The 16,053-nt window shown below is 36.8% G+C and overlaps 1 protein-coding gene across 9 annotated transcripts in view; it reads left to right on the forward strand.

The window, feature by feature from the left end:
• Window positions 1-16,053, forward strand: part of LCLAT1 (lysocardiolipin acyltransferase 1) — a 187,595-nt gene that overhangs the window by 20,376 nt on the left and 151,166 nt on the right. The window contains exon 1 of one of the 9 annotated variants that reach the window (XM_032239211.1): window positions 13,770-14,927. The exons of the other annotated variants lie outside the window; for them this stretch is intronic. The gene's annotated coding sequence lies outside the window, so the exon portion shown is untranslated. Of the gene's footprint in view, window positions 1-13,769; window positions 14,928-16,053 lie in introns of those variants that run through there. 9 annotated transcript variants of the gene reach the window in all.

The following is a 16,053-nucleotide window of genomic DNA, read 5'->3' on the forward strand; positions in this document are numbered from 1 at the left end:
CAGTATTTTTGTGGGTTCCTGGGGATTTTCTATACATAGGACAATGTCATGTGCAGATCATGATAGTTTTACTTCTTCGTTTCCAATTGAGATGAATTTTATTTCTTTTTCTTGCCTAATTGTTCTCACTAGAAATTATAGTTCAATATTGAATAACAATGGTGAAATCAATCATTCTTGTTTTATTCCTAATTTTAGGGGCAAAGCGTGTGGTCACTTCATCCTTGAGTATGAGGTATGAACATCATTGTCATAAGCCATTGCTGTAGGGTTTTCATAGTACCCTTTTCTTTTTTTAAAATCTTTAACAATTTTCTGAGTGGAGTTAACTGGAAAACTTTAAAAAAGCTAATTTAAAATTCTTGCTAGTTTATGGGACATACTCTCAAAATTGAGAACAGAAGAAACATTCACATGGTTATAATTTTTGTACTTAAGGCTTACATGAGCAAGAATATACAGAAAGCATTTATGGAAAAGGAGTTAAAAGGAGACAAGACCTTCAGACCTCACTGAATAGAAGGTTCTACTTCTTTGGTTGTACTCTCTGAACTGTTGGAGTTAACAAGCTCCTTCTAATGCTTTATTTTTTTGGCACTGGCTTGTAAAGCTGGAAAATTTGCCTAGATTAAGTCTTTTAATGTTTTATTTTTTGTGTTAATTTCTTTCTTGATTTGAGATAAATGTTTATAAACATCAACCAGTTTTTGTTTCTGAGGTCTACACTGGAGGAAAGGACCGTAATTACTAACGTTGTTGCATCAGAAGCTTCTCAGACAAATGGAAACTTTTTCTTTTCTTATAAAAATGGAAGTGCCCCTGGTGTCAGAATGCATATCATTCTTGCATTTGGTAAAGTGTTCCATTACTTGTCTTTTTTGTAGTCATTTTAATGACATTCAGATAGCTTTTATGCAAAACATTTATGGTAGGCCAGATCTTGAAAATATTTTTGGCAAGGAGGCAGATGGTGATTACCTTTCCTATTAATTTCGGGAATTTTCAGTTTTCCTAAATATTTTTAGGAAGAAACCCAGGTTCTGTTTAGAATATTTTGTCTCCACAAATCTTGCCAGTCCCTTCTACCTGCCCCCCACAATACCTTGTAATGAAATACTTTGTGCCATGCCTAACTAATGCATTAAATAAAACTTTTAAGTCACAGAGGTGAGGAAGAAAAAAGATTGGCCATGGATAGTGTGTTGCAATTAGTTTTGCATTAAATCATAATTATGCCTTTCTGTCTTCTCTGGAGTTGAAAAAAAAAAGAAATGATTTGTTGTCTCTGAATATAGTTGATATTTGTATACGTGTGTGTGTGTGTGTGTGTACAGTGTGTGTGTGTGTGTGTGTGTGTGTGTGTGTATATATGTAGTTCTGAACAAAGAAGGCAGGTTGTATGCTTCCTGTACTAAAAGGCACCTGAATCTATTATGATCTTTCTTTTAAGTTAGTGTCCTTGGGATAAAGAGAGCAGGTAGGCGGAGGAGAACCTGGTAGGCTTAAAACCAACCCGATTCTCCTGATTTGGGTCACCTGAGTCTGGAACATACTCTTTAACTTGGTTATCAACATGTTTTTTCATCCCTTTATTTCTTCTATAATTCCTCATAATTATAATCTTGATAATTTATGAGCCTAAACAAAGATTTTTTTGTGTTGATTTCTTCAGTGACATAAAAATTCACCTACTTCTGTGGATGGGTAGATGAACATGGATGCATTCAAAAGGATGGAACCTTCTTTGGAGCAGAGTCTACCAAAATTATTTTTTTAAATCATCCGAAACAAATTGTGCTATTGGATTGACCATTTTCCTCAGCTCTTTTAACTGTTTACAGGGAATGAAGATGCGTGGGTAGCAGGCTGTGGTTGCTAGACTTCATGTCTTCACCATTATCTGCAGTCTGAACATTGGCTCTGGAGGTTCTGAAACCTGATTTCCTAGTTTTATGCAGTGCTCATGACTTAATTTATACTAGTGAAATTTATAAGGGATTGATTTTCAAAACACAAAGGCTTATTTATTAATTTACATGGGCTATGGACCTTTCCAGTCCAATTCGCTGTTTGGATTGTTTTTGTGTTGGCATCTGAGTGTCAAGCAACATCTTACCAATAATAAGAAAGCTGTGTAGTGTATTAAAGGTGATATAATGACTTATGCAGCTATGTAAATACATGTGTTAAAGAAAAACTCATAATCAGAAGAAGGCAAATGTTATACCTGGTTCAATGGAAAAGTAAAATAACCCACAAATTTATATAAAGAAATGTTGAAATGGAGACAAAGCTGGTTTGTTGGGGAGGGGCGCTGAGGAGAGGCTAGGGAGGTCAAATGAACCTGTCACCTGGCAGGATAGAATTTTCATGTCTCTCAGTTACCTATAGCTTACAGAGTTAGAAAATAGCTCTCAGGAAACAGAATCTGATAATGTGTAGCAGTATGCTATAAATCATGCCTAGTTTTCCATCATGATTTTCTCTACATATTCCTGTGAATTGCAGTGAGTGGGGGTTAAAGAATTTTTTTTTTTTTTTTAAGTTTGAGAGAGATTTGCTAGGTTGTCCAGAGTGGACTTGAACTCCTGGGCCCAAGTGATCCTCCTGCCTCAGCCTCCTGAGTAGCTGGAAATACAGGCATGTGCCACAGATAATTGAGTATGGATCTGGATCCTCTTTTAAAATTGTGCCATTAGTGGGTTAATGAATGAATAGTTTTAATGATTTGGTTTTAAATAATTTAACTTTTTTTTTAATAGGGCCTCACTCTGTCACCCAGGCATAAGTGCAGTGGCACAATCTTGGCTCACGGTAGCCTCGACCTCCTGGGCTGAAGTGATCCTCTTGGCACGGCCTCCTGTGTAGTTAGGACCACAGGTGTGCGCTACCTCACCTGGCTAATTTTTTAAAATTTTTTTTGTAGAGATGAGGTCTCATTTTGTTGCCTAGGCTGGTCTTGAACTTCTAGACTCAAGCAGTCCTCCCACTTTGGCCTCTCAAAAGTGCTAGGATTACCGGCATGAGCCACCACCCCTGGCCTTAAATTGATAGGTTTTTTTTTTTTTTTGGTGAGACGGGTCTCATTGTTGCTTAGGCTGGAGTGCAGTGGCGCAGTCATAGCTCATTGCAGCCTTGAACTCCTGGGCTCAGTGATTCTCCTGCCTCAGCCTTTCAAAGAGCTGGGATTACAGGCATGTGCTACCACCACTGGCTAATAATTTTTTTTTTTTAAGAGGTGGGGTCTCACTGTGTTGCTCAGGCTGATCTAGAACACCTGGGCTCAAGTTAAACTTCTGCCTTAGACTCCCACAGTGCTGGGATTACAAAATTGAGCCACGATCCTTTACTGGGTTTATAGAAACTGATAATTTTCTTTTTGGCACTGGGTCTTTTTTTGGATAGCTGGTGGTGACTTGGAGTCTGGCTGCAAGGGGCAGTATTAAATGTAATGTGGTATTGTATGGTTTTCTTTATAAACATGTAACCATTAAAATTGCATACAATTATTGGGAGGCTATATAATGGGGTTGGAAAGAGTCCTGGCTCTATGATAATCTGGATTACTGACCTCTACAGCAACACATGCAGTTATTATGATTTTGGACCAAATTCTTCAGAATCTTTGCTTTAATTCATTCTGAACATTTTAATGCATCTTTAGATAGAATAATTTTTAAATTAGCATGCCTGTTTCAAACAATGCAGCACAGTATTTTTCTATTAGCCAGAATAAATGTTGAATGATTCCTTCCTTTTAGTGATTCTTTCTGATACAGTTTCTCCTAATATGTGATGCCCTCTAGTGAATTCAGCCTTTTAGAAATATTTTGAAGAGCAGTAATCAGTAAAATAAAATCTCAAGGAACATTCTAATAATTAGAGCTATTCCTTTATGCTTTGTTGAGATGCAAGTTTCTGTCCCTGTAAGTGTTCAAGCAAAGATTTGATAATCCCCTATGAGTCTTATTGTTGAATGAAGTGAAACTTTTCCAGATGACTTCTAAAGTCTCCTTCAGCTTCGTGGTTCTAGCTTCCATATAAACCAGTAGTCCTCAGCCAATACATATTGAGCATTCAGTTGGTCTTAGCACTGTCCTGGGGGGTTGTGAAGATTCCAAAGGTAGGATAGGTCATAGATGTGATTTCAAGTAACTAATGCATCAAGAGGATAAAATAATAGTAGCTAACCTTTATTGAACATTTACTCTGTTCCTGGAGCTGCTGAAGACAGTTTACTTTGTCATTTAATCCTCACAATAGTCTTTAGGTACCATTTTTAGTCCAATTTATTTGTGTAGATATTGGGACCCAGAGAGGTTAAGTAATTTGCCCAGGGTCAAACAGTAAATGGTGGGACCAGGACCCGTTTATGTAAAATAATAGTGGGTAGGAGGTGAATGGCAGGCCAGCCATCAAAGCTTCATCTGTATTTACAGCCACTCCACATCACTTGCATCACTGAATTCCACCTTCTCTCAGATCTGCTGCTGCATTTGATTCTCATAGGAGCGCAGACCCCATAACTGCGCATGCAGGGGATCTAGGTTGTGTGCTTATGAGAATCCAATGCCTGATGATCTGTCACTGTCTCCTATCACCCCTAGATAGGACCATCTAGTTGCAGGAAAAGAAGCTCAGGACGCCCACAGATTCTACCATTATGGTGAGTTGTATAATTATTTCATTATGTATTATAGTGTAATAATAGTAGAAATAAAGTGCACAATAAATGTAACACGCTTGAATCGTCCTGAAACCACCCGCCCCTGCCCCTGCCATCCATGGAAAGATTGTCTTCTATGAAACCAGTCCCTAGTGGCAAAAAGGTTGGGGACCGCTGGTTTACAGGTTGTCAGCTCTCTGAGGGTGTATTTAGTTGTCTATATATTAAGCTAGCTCAAATTACTTTTGGATACATCTTTACGTTGTTACACTTAATTATGTGATTCTCTTAGTAGCTTCAGTCACAGAAGTGATAGATAGTAATTTATACTAAGTTTTGTGGTTCATTTTAATTTTTGGCCCATAAAGTATTTTACTTACTCTAAAGGCTTGATAGAATGACACAATCTTAACTTCTTACTTTACTTTCTTTAAAACATCCATTCTTTGAGGTTTAGTGAATCAGCTGCTCCTTCCTGTGCCTAAGAATCCTTTGAAGGCATTTATGACTTACAGGTTTCTTTTGGTTTTCAGAGACATCTACCATCCTCTTTATTGGATTTTAAGGCTAGGATAGCATTGTCCTTTTAGTTTTTTATCACCTAGACTAAATAGAAATTGATTTCTTCATTTGTAGGTAAATTAATTTCATCAAATTAGAGCTAGACTTTTGAAGCCTTGGATTGTACCTGTTTGTGGTGTATTCAGTGTAGCGCTTATTGTATGGAGAAAATATAGAATACATCCTCAGTCTAACTACTGGAAAAATAATGTGAGCCTTAAAGAAGAAGGGAAGATTATACTGTGATAAATAAGGTAGATCATTCTCATTTCTGGAAACTTTTTTGGTATCCACTTTGTTTGCTCCAAAGTATCTGTATCTAGCTTCTAACAGGTACACAACTAAGTTACAGATTGTGACCCTAATGGCCTGAGCACCCTCTAGGCTTCATCTCTCCCTTATTTTACTTCTGTGCATACCTAAAGACTCGATGTTATCAACATACCACTTTATCTTTCCATTTGGGATATCTGTGAGTAATGAGAAGAAATGTGAGAAGAAATTAAATTGGAGGCTTTCCTAGTGAAAGGAGAGATTACTCAGAGGTGTCCAGCCTAGGATTTTAAGAAGTCTAGAAAGATTGAGAAGGGCTCTTGAGAAGAATAACGGAAGTAGGAGGTTAGGAAAATCCTGCCTGACGCTGCCCATTTTGGTAAAAACAGAACAACTTTTTAAGACTTCTTGAAATTTATGCTTTTCCTTCTATTTTTCTAATTTCTCTCTCTCCCTCACAAAATTTTTTCTGGCAGTGAAAAATCTCAAAGGGTTATTTCAAGGATAGGAATTAAGGAATTCTGTGGTCTGAATTCTGTGGCCCAGGATTTGGGAACATAAAGTGGAAAGTGTTAGTGAGGGATTAAAAAAAATAAAAGTCATAAGCCAGTTTCAGAAGCATTTGGAACTGGGCCTCCACAGATTATGAGTTAACACAAGAGACTGGGATGTTAGGAGATAGTTTTGTAAATCATTATTTGAAGTTAAGCATTTATTCAAAGTGGTTAAAGACTGTGTTGTTATTAGTGCTATTCTCAGGTACATTTTTGTGAAGTTGTTTTTTGTAGGCTGATCTGAAAACCTAATCGCTTTGTATAATATAATTTTTATGAGAAAATGCATTCTGAATTCCAAACAGCTGATTTAAATGCAGAGTTTTAGAATGCTACCTGCTTATAAGTTGGGACTGTTGTCTCTGTTCATATATTGATAGAATTCCCAATCTGGTACATTTCTAATCTGGGAAACAAAATTTTATTTGACTCTAGATGAGGTAAATCTCTGTAGAATAGTGATATGTATAAAAATAAGTTACTTCTTAGGTGGTTGTGGTGGTGTGTGCCTGTAATCCTAGTACTTGGGAGGCTGAGATGGGAGGATCACTTGAACCCAAGAGTTTGAGGCTGTGATGAACCATGATTCTGCCACGGCACTCCAGCCTGGGTGACAGAATGAGAGCCTGTCAATACATAGGTAGGTAACTAGATAGATTTCAAAAACCAAACACATTTATGCAGGATCGCTCAAGCAATCCTCCCATTTTTGTAGAGGTGGGATCTTACTGTGTTACCCAGGCTGATCTAGAACTTAGCTCAAGCAATCCCTCTGCCTCAGCCTCCCAAAGTGCTGAGATTATAGGTGTGAGCCACCATGCCTGGCTGTGTATATGCTTGTTAATTCCATTTAGATAAAGTTAAAGGACAGGTGAGACTAACAATGGTCATAGAATTCAGAATTGTGGTTACCGTTGGAGTAGTTAATTATTGGGAAGGGACATGCATGGAGGAGGTTTCTGGGTTGCAGGCAATGCTCTATCTCAATCTGGATATACTGACTTTGTAAAAAATTTGTTAAGTTATATACTTAGGATTTGTATATTTTGTTGAATACTACAGTTTTAACAGGGCTGAAAGTATGCACCAAAATGAAACACAAAAAAGAAAAAAGTAAAAGAAACAAAAGATTGACTGGATTGGGAGTCAGGAAAACTGGGTTTAGACCTCAGCTCTACCACTAAAAATCTATGATTTTAGGTAACTCATTGACTTTTTTGCCTTAGTGATTGTATCTGTAAAATGGAAATAATCCCTGCCTTCTGTATTTCAATTAGGGTAAACGTTTTCATCCCACTATGCTGAATCTCATTATATCATAGAGATAAGCCTTTGAAAGCACATTGGAGGTTATTAAAAATACTCTGAATGTAAAGTGACATTATTTTCCTGTTAATGCTTTTATATTAGTATTCTGTTTAATAGAAAGGACCCCATATAAAAGTAGCAAAAGGAAGAACCACATTTGTTATACTTACCTTTTTTCTTTTTTCCAGACAGGATCTTGCTCTGTTGTCCAGGCTAGAGTGCAGTGGCCTGATCTTGGCTAACTTCAACCTGTTCTTCCCGGGCTCAAGCTATCCTTCCACCTCAGCCTCCTGAGTAGCTAGGACTGTAGGTGTACACCACCACACTTGGCTAATTTTTATATTTTTTCTTTGTAGAGATAGGGTTTTGCCATGTTGCCCAGGCTGCTCTTCAACTTCTGAGTTAAGTGATCTACCTGCCTTGGACTTCCAAAGTGCTGGGATCCCGGGTATGACCCACTGTGCCTGGCCTATACTTGCTTTTGAATTCCTGGAAAAAATAAAAAATAAAATGGTAGGAGCAATTTATCTGACTTTTACTTTTTTACATTAAGCCCTGTTTCAAGTTGAAATTGAGCTCTTTTGTGCAGGGTATGATGGTTCATGCTTATAATCCCAGCTCTTTGGGAGGCCTACATGAGGGGATCAGTTGAGGTCCAGAGTTCAAGGCTGCAGTGAGCTATGATCCTATCATTACACTTTAGCCTGGGCAATAGAGTGAGACCCTGTTTCTGGGGTGGGGAAAAATTTGAGCTCTTTCAAAGTGTGCTGGGGTTTTATGCTGAGGATGTAATAGTGCACAATATCAATATGGTTCTTACAACCACAGAAGTATAGAACTAAGATTCTAGAGAGAATGACAGATGGAAAACAAGGAAACAGACAAATGAGTAAACAACTGCTGGCTGAGAGCCATAAACGAAGCACTCAGGACTGAGACTGAATCACTACTGAGGGGAACTTGCTTTAAGTAATGGTCAGCCTTAGTGAGAGCTTGTTTAAGCTGATAACCAAAACCTAAAGGAAAAAAAGGAGGTAGTGAAACAGTCTGAGAAGATCATTCTAGGTAGCCTGGACAATTTGCACCAAGCCCTGAGGTAGGACGTGGCCTGTTGGAGAACTTGATAGAAGAGGGTAGTTAGTATGGAGGTAAGGGGAGTGGTAGGCAAAACACTTGGATAGATAGGTGAGATCCAACTCATATAAGACTGTAGAGTTTAGTGGGGATTCGATTTTACTCTAGGCTCAATGGAAAGCCGTTAAAGGCTTTTAAAGTGGAAATGATGTAACCAGATTTACATTGTAAGATTACTAAACACCCAAGTGTTGGGTAAGTAGATGAACCTGTGAGTCTGAAGTTAAGCTAATGTGTTGGAGATATTTTGGTAATATCAGCATAAAGATAGCACAAAGGAAAAAGAGGAGGAAAAGAATAGAAGACAACTGATGTCTGAGTGATAGGAAGCCTCAGCATTTGAAGGTCCAGTAGAGGAGGGGGAGCCAACCAAGCCAAACAGGAGAGAAGGATCATTGAGGTCAGAAGAAAACCTGGAAAGTGATATCACAGAAGCCAAGTGAGGCTGGCATTTCAAGGAGGAAGTGGCCATGCATGTGGAATGCTGCCAAGAGGGCAGAGTAAAATGAGGACAGAGAAGTAGGTATTGGATGTGGCTACATGAAAGTGGACTTTTTTGCCAAAGTGGTTTTAGTGGAACGTTAGAGGACGAAAGCTGACTGAAAAGGGAAGGTGATCGAAGAGGGAATGGGAATTGAGAAAGCAGAGACTGTGTGTGTAGTTAATGATTCATTTCTCTGGGCAGTCAGTTTAGATATATACTTTGCTACCCCAGAATATTTGAAGAGTCTTAAAAACTCATTCAGTAAGCCTAGGGGTTTGCATGATCCATAAATGGCTATAGGAACTTAGCATTGGTCTTTGACTTCCAATAATTTTTCTTTGGTTAGCATTTAATTGTTAATTAGAGAGATTTGAATTTCACAGGAGGCTTCCATGTATGGCAGAGTATTCAGTCTATTAACTTCTGGAGAACTAGTATTAAAAATAAATTGAAACTTGGATTATTTACCTTTTCAGGGAAGTAATTATAAGCCTTGAAAATTATGCAAAAACGATATCATCTTGAAATGCTTAGAAATTCATTTTGGTTTTTTGTGATTACAGTGTTCAGTAAGACAGACATCTAAAAAGGGATTGCATTTGGCAGTTATATGCATGTTCTTGTTCTAAACTAAGCACTGTTTCTGTGGTTTAGATTTTTCCTTTATAAATAGAGTTTTAATCAGTGTAGGTTAGATTTTTTTTTTCCAGGCATGTTATAATTAGCACTGGCTACAACTTAACCCTAAAATGTGTATAATAAATCTAATAATATTTTATAAGTACCCCTGCCATGAAATGAAAGCAGATAGGAATTATTTGAATATTTAGAAAAAATCTGTAGTGTCTATCTTTCCAAAACTGTGCGGAAAGTATGGGTATTTTTTTTTTAAAGTTAATACATAACTTGCTTGGTCCTGTCACTGATGAGAATGATGTTTCTTACATTTTGGAGCCGCATGGTTTTATATGCCATGACAGCTCATTCATATATTCTTTTGAATATACTGTGTAGTAATGTAGTTACTGGAAGAAGCATTGCTGTAGGATCTACTTTCGAAATGCAATGTGTCTGCCAATTTAGGCCCACTGCTTTGGGAGGCTGAGGCAGGAGATCGCTTCAGGCCAGCAGTTCAGTTGAGACCAACCTGGTCAACAAAGTAAAACTCTGTCCCTATTTAAAAAACAAACAAACAAACAAAAAACGAAACGCAAACAAACCCAAGGATGAGCAATTTGGATTACAGGAAGTTATTTAGTAGTATGATTAAGAAGCACCGTCTCTGGTGTAAGACACACTTGGGGGCCAGTCTCAGCTTTTTAGAATCTTAGGTCATCAAAAACAAGGAAAGTCAGAGAAACCGTTATACCCTAGAGGAGCCAAGGGAAACATGGTGGGAAAGGTAATGTGGTATTCTAGTGGGACTCTGATGCAGAACATTAGATAAAAACTCAGGAAATTTAAATAAATTTGAACTTTAGTTAATATAAATGTAGCATTGCTTCATTAGTTGTGACAAATGCATCTGCTAATACAAGACATTAATATTAGGGGAAACTGGGTATAGAGTATATGGAAATTCTGTCCTTTCACCACAATTTGAAAACTACTCTAGGCCAGACACAGTGGCTCACACCTCTAATAGCTCTTCAGGAGGCTGAAGTTGGGGGCATCGCTTGAGCCCAGGAGTTTGAGACCAGTTTAGGCAACACAGGGAGACCGTGTCTCTATAAAAATAAAATAAAAAAATTACTGTAAGTGAAAACCTTAATTAAGAAAAAGAACAACTTTTTATAACCATCTTTAGAAAATACAACCTGCCACACTTTGTAACTCTGATTATGTGATTTAACCTTGGTAGATCTCCCTGTCTTTATCTTTAAAGTGAGGATATAATGTGTCTGCCTCCATAGAGTTATTCTGAGGATTTAATGAAGTAATGCAAGCAAAAGGGCCAGGCAAAGTGAATGTTCAGTAAATACTACTAGTGATGATGAAAACTCATCTTTAATTTTTTTTTAATGTCTGCGTAAGCAAACACATTCATAGATTTTGGTTGAGTTGTTAAAGATCTGACATTGCAAAGCAGACCCTGTTTAGGGCCTAGACCTACTATATCGTCCATTTCCAGTTGTCTTAACTTGAATTTAAAACTAAAACTCCTAATGGATTTTAAAGGCAATTCTACTTTGTTCTCAAACCTTGAAGTTTATGGGCAGCATAGTGAATGGGAACGAGTACTGAAAAGGAATTCGGAGACCTGACTTTTAGGCCCCAGTTTGCCACTAAATAGTTGAGTGATTTGGGGCAATTTCCTTTACCTTTTAGAAACTTCATTTTCTCGTTAGTAAAATGAGAATGTTAAACTTAGATGCGATTTAGTTGTGAAATTGAGTTACATTGATATCTAAGTGAGAACTGTGCTTCAGAGCAGTCACCTTAGAGGTTTTGTCTTCCCAGGTGGCCTCCTACGAAAATTAGTCTATTACCGATGTTTACATCTCATTTTGGACCAAATATAGATTGCCTGGCTTGCTGATCCATCATATTCTCTGTATTAGGCCCCATGAGACTCTTTAATTGCTTCAGAAACTCAAATTCACTTTCAAAGTTTGGAGATTTGTTAGTATTCATTGAGGATAATTAATAGAATGTGCTAAAGGTTCTGCAGGGATTTCCCACAAAGGAGTTCTAAAAATATTGTAAATATTGACAGCATTGTTGGAGTAAGTATTGTGGACTTCCCAAATCAGTCATTTTGAAGGGCACAGGGCTCTTTTGGAAGTAATTCTGGTATTTTTTTTTTTTTAGTGTATTTACTCACTGTACAATGTGATTCTAGTTTTGAGACTTTTTACATTTGTAGGGTTTTATTAGTTTCATTATAACTTCTTGGCTTTGCCATTAACCAATATTATTTTATTGTAATTTTAAGGTAAAAGCACTAGAAAAGTATTGTGGGCAAGAACTGTGTTGTGCAGAATAAAATCTCTAATGCAGATCTAGTTTCTGTTTCTTTGTCCGGAGCTTAGAGGAACGCTTGGCCATACATTCTGTAAATCTTAGCCATTAAATTTTAATATGATGAGAACCATTAGGATCAGAGTGTGTGACTGTGTGTACATTTGAATGAAAGTGTAACATTTAGTAACATATTTGCTAGGCAGTTTTTAAAAAGTGATTTTATTGTAAAATAAGTTGAATTATTTATCAAATATTTCATTTCTATATGTGTTTTAGATTGAATTTCAGTGACCTAAAATTCTGTTTGTAGAAATAACTTTGCACATCTTTTACTGTGGTATGACATATGTGTGTTAAATTTTTAAAAAACAGTAACTCACTTAAGTAAAACATTTGTTAAACCCTGACTAATTAAATTATCCAAATATTAACAGACTGCTATATGGTACTAGTGGTTTTTGTAATATTAATAAGCCACTTAGTGTGATCTTTCACCAGCGAATAATTGCATATTTTCCATGGAAAGCATTGTGATAAGAGACATGTACTACTATTGGAAACCATTAACTTTAGAAGTTATCAGCACATGTTTTCCATGTGTGGTTGGCTTCATTTGGTTTGGTCCCTCCTTAGTTGAATAGTTCTAACCTGACCGGAAAGATACATGGTTAACATTTACATGAGTGTTTGGAACTTAATGAAGCACTACACTAGGTTTCCAGTTAATGGAATTTGCACTGTTTTGGAAAACCTTTTTCTCTACTTTTTAGGAGGTATCATGTGCAGTGCCATCTTTTTCAATACTTGCCATTAGTGGTATGTAAAGAAGAAAGGTTGAAGAAGTGATTTTTTAAATAGAGCTATGATTTTATTAGAGGTTAGGAATTAACATTCTGTCTTTAATAGGCTCATATTTCCATTGTCATAAATAGTTCTTCTTAAGTTTTCACTTTTTTTAAGATTTAAATTTAACACTTTTATTTAATATAAAGTTTATTTTTATCTCTTAGTTGAATGATGACATTTGAATTTCTTAGCAAAAACAGGACTTTACTTTCTTCATTGCTATTTTTAATGGTAACTAAATATTTTTCTCTGTAACCTATAGTAAATAGGAAAATAGTAGATTATGCCATTTTTAGGTTAAAAGTAGTTACTTTAGGAATGGCACTTTGGATTAATGCTATAGGAACATTTGGATTAATGCTATAGCAGATTGTTTTTAGCTTGCTAATTTACTACTTTCTTAAACTCCATTTTGGGTTTAGTATTTGTCATATATGTTATATGTTTATAGAATAGTTTGAAATTGGGTTCAGAAGAATCAAATACTTTTCAGTCTTTTCAGCATATGTTTTGAGTATAGCTTATGTATGTGGTCTGGTAAGTCTTTCTGCCCACTTCCAGATAACTCTTGTTTTGTATATTCGAAGCTTTATGGCTTTTAGGACTTAATCTTTTATCATTTCCAAAGCAATACAGGTTTGTTAGAAAATATTAAACCACTAAAAATACATAATAAACTGGCCGGGCGTGGTGGCTCACGCCTGTAATCCCAGCACTTTGGGAGGCCGAGGCGGGTGGATCACGAGGTCAAGAGATCGAGACCATCCTGGTCAACATGGTGAAACCCCGTCTCTACTAAAAATACAAAAAATTAGCGGGGCATGGTGGCGTGTGCCTGTAATCCCAGCTACTCAGGAGGCTGAGGCAGGAGAATTGCCTGAACCCAGGAGGCGGAGGTTGTGGTGAGCTGAGATCACGCCATTGCACTCCAGCCTGGGCAACAAGAGCGAAACTCCGTCTCAAAAAATACGTAATAAACTGGAAAGTGATGGTAAATCCTCATTGCCTATGGGATAAAGTCTTTGGTGTAGTTGGGAAAGAGCATTATCTTAGAAAAGACCTTTTGACAGCCTTAACTCACCTGTTAAATATTTTTTAATACAAAAATTAAAGCATACAATTTTTATATCATGTTATCACATATGTAAATTGCAGAAGTTGAATTATAATATTTAGCATTATTCACAAGATATGAACTTGTATTTATTCTCATTTCATTGTAGACTGGTAGAAAATTTAACATATATTGGGGATTGGTTTTAAGTTTAGTGTTTGGGAACCACTGATTTAACCACCCTTACTCTTCTCTCACTGCTCCCCAGAATATAGCCAGACTTGTCCTCTCGCTCTTCTAGTGTACTGTCACTTAGCTTTGATTTGCTTGTTTTTGTTCATTTGGTTCCCTCTTTCCCAGTTATGTGCCACACATCCCCCATTGCTAATTTCAAATCCTCCATTGGCAGAGACTACCAAATTCCTACCAGAATTTGTTCTTTTCATCCTGAGACTGGAGCTAGCTAGCTCTTGTTTCCTGAGTTCTAGCCAGTGGAATGTGAGTGGAAAATGATATGTAGTGTTCCTCTGCATTCTTTTATTTTTTGCTAGGTGGAAGTGTAACATGATGTGAAACCAGGGAAATGGAGAGCCACAGTGCAAGCAGCCTAGGTCCTCAAATCACTATGTAAGAGAATTGCCCTACCAATGTGAGCCCTCCTCCTCTATGATAATTACATATGCAAGAAGTAAATTACTGTGTTAAGCCATTACATGTTTGGTGCTATTTGTTACTTCAGTTCCACCTACTGTAATAGCACTACTTTCTCTAGGAGGTGGTTCCTGACTATGCTAGTTCACTTAGATTATCTGTTTTTTCTTCTAAAATTCTATAATATTTACTAGGTATTTTTAATTCACATTTTTTGAAGAACCAAAAACAAAGGCAGGAAAAAAGATAGTATGTATTTAATTTATACATGCCTTGCTCAGATAGATGGTAGGCCTTTGGAAGAAAGTGACTTTGTCTTATAATTCTTTTGCATTTCCCATTGTACCCAGCTAAGACACTCAGTAAAGACTTGAAAGAATGAAAAGTTGGGAACAAATCTTTAAAGCATAGATACTGGAGTCTGCAATGGTGGTAAGTTTTTTAGTTAACTTTGTTTATTTTAGTTTTCTCTGGTTAGATGTCCTTCATTATAAGGGAGAAAAATGGTGTAGAAAATCCATAATTTAATAAATTGAAACAAACATAAAATAGTGACATTTGTAGTAGGGAAGCCATTTTCTTCTTTCTTCTCCCTCCCTTTTTCCCCTTCTATAAACATTAAACTTTTACAAAGTGTGTCTGTTCTCGGCCCTAGGGGTACAGCAGTGAATAAAACAAAGAAAAACCTTTGCCTTTCAGAGTCAACAAAAAATAAGTAAAACATTTGAAATGCTAAATACAACCAGTATTGAGAAAAATAAAGTGGGTGTTTATGGGTGGGTGGGCAGCAACGTGAGTGGTGCTTGAAGTGTGTTAAATGGGGATGAGATGTGTTAGGTGGAGTTGAAGTGTGTTACATGGTGCTGGTGTTAAAATTTAAGTTGTATAGTCAGCGAAGTCCTGTATGAGTGGGTGACCCTTGGGTTAAGTGATGAACCAGGTGAATAGAAACCTTGTGGCTACCTGGAGAAAGAGCTGTCAAGTAGAGCAGACCACAAGTATTCCGCAACCCAAAGTGAGAGTGATGCAAGTGTTCTAAAATTGATTGTGGTGTTTATTGCACTACTCTGAATATACTAAAAACCACTGAGTTGTACACTTTAAATGTGTGGATTTTATGATACATGAATTATATCTTAATAAAGCTGTTAAAAAGAAAAACCATCAAAGCTTTAGAGGTCTTCAGCATTAACCCAGGGAAAAAAACCCATTTTCCTTACTGCTCTTTTTAGAATATTTGGCTTTGTAGTAGTCATAGTTTACTACAGTAAATCACATGAATTTTGTTCCAGTTATGTCTAGAGACTGTGAATCACAGGAATCATTATGAATATATTAGTAAATTTGTATCAGATTACTCTGGCTGTAAGGTTTTAAAAATTCCAACACTAAAATTTGGTCATGTATGTGCAATCTTCATAGCTTGCTGCTAAAGTAACAGTAGATTATTATCCATTTATAACTTGGAGAGAAAAGGTAATGTTGGCTTCATGCTCAGTAATGACCAATTTGTGATTGAGACTGTGCTGACTTTGCAGCCACATCCCTCACCAGCGTG

Source organism: Sapajus apella, unplaced genomic scaffold (assembly GCF_009761245.1).
Source record: "Sapajus apella isolate SASKATOON/1434 unplaced genomic scaffold, GSC_monkey_1.0 scaffold44, whole genome shotgun sequence".
In the NCBI taxonomy this organism is placed as follows: domain Eukaryota; kingdom Metazoa; phylum Chordata; class Mammalia; order Primates; family Cebidae; genus Sapajus; species Sapajus apella.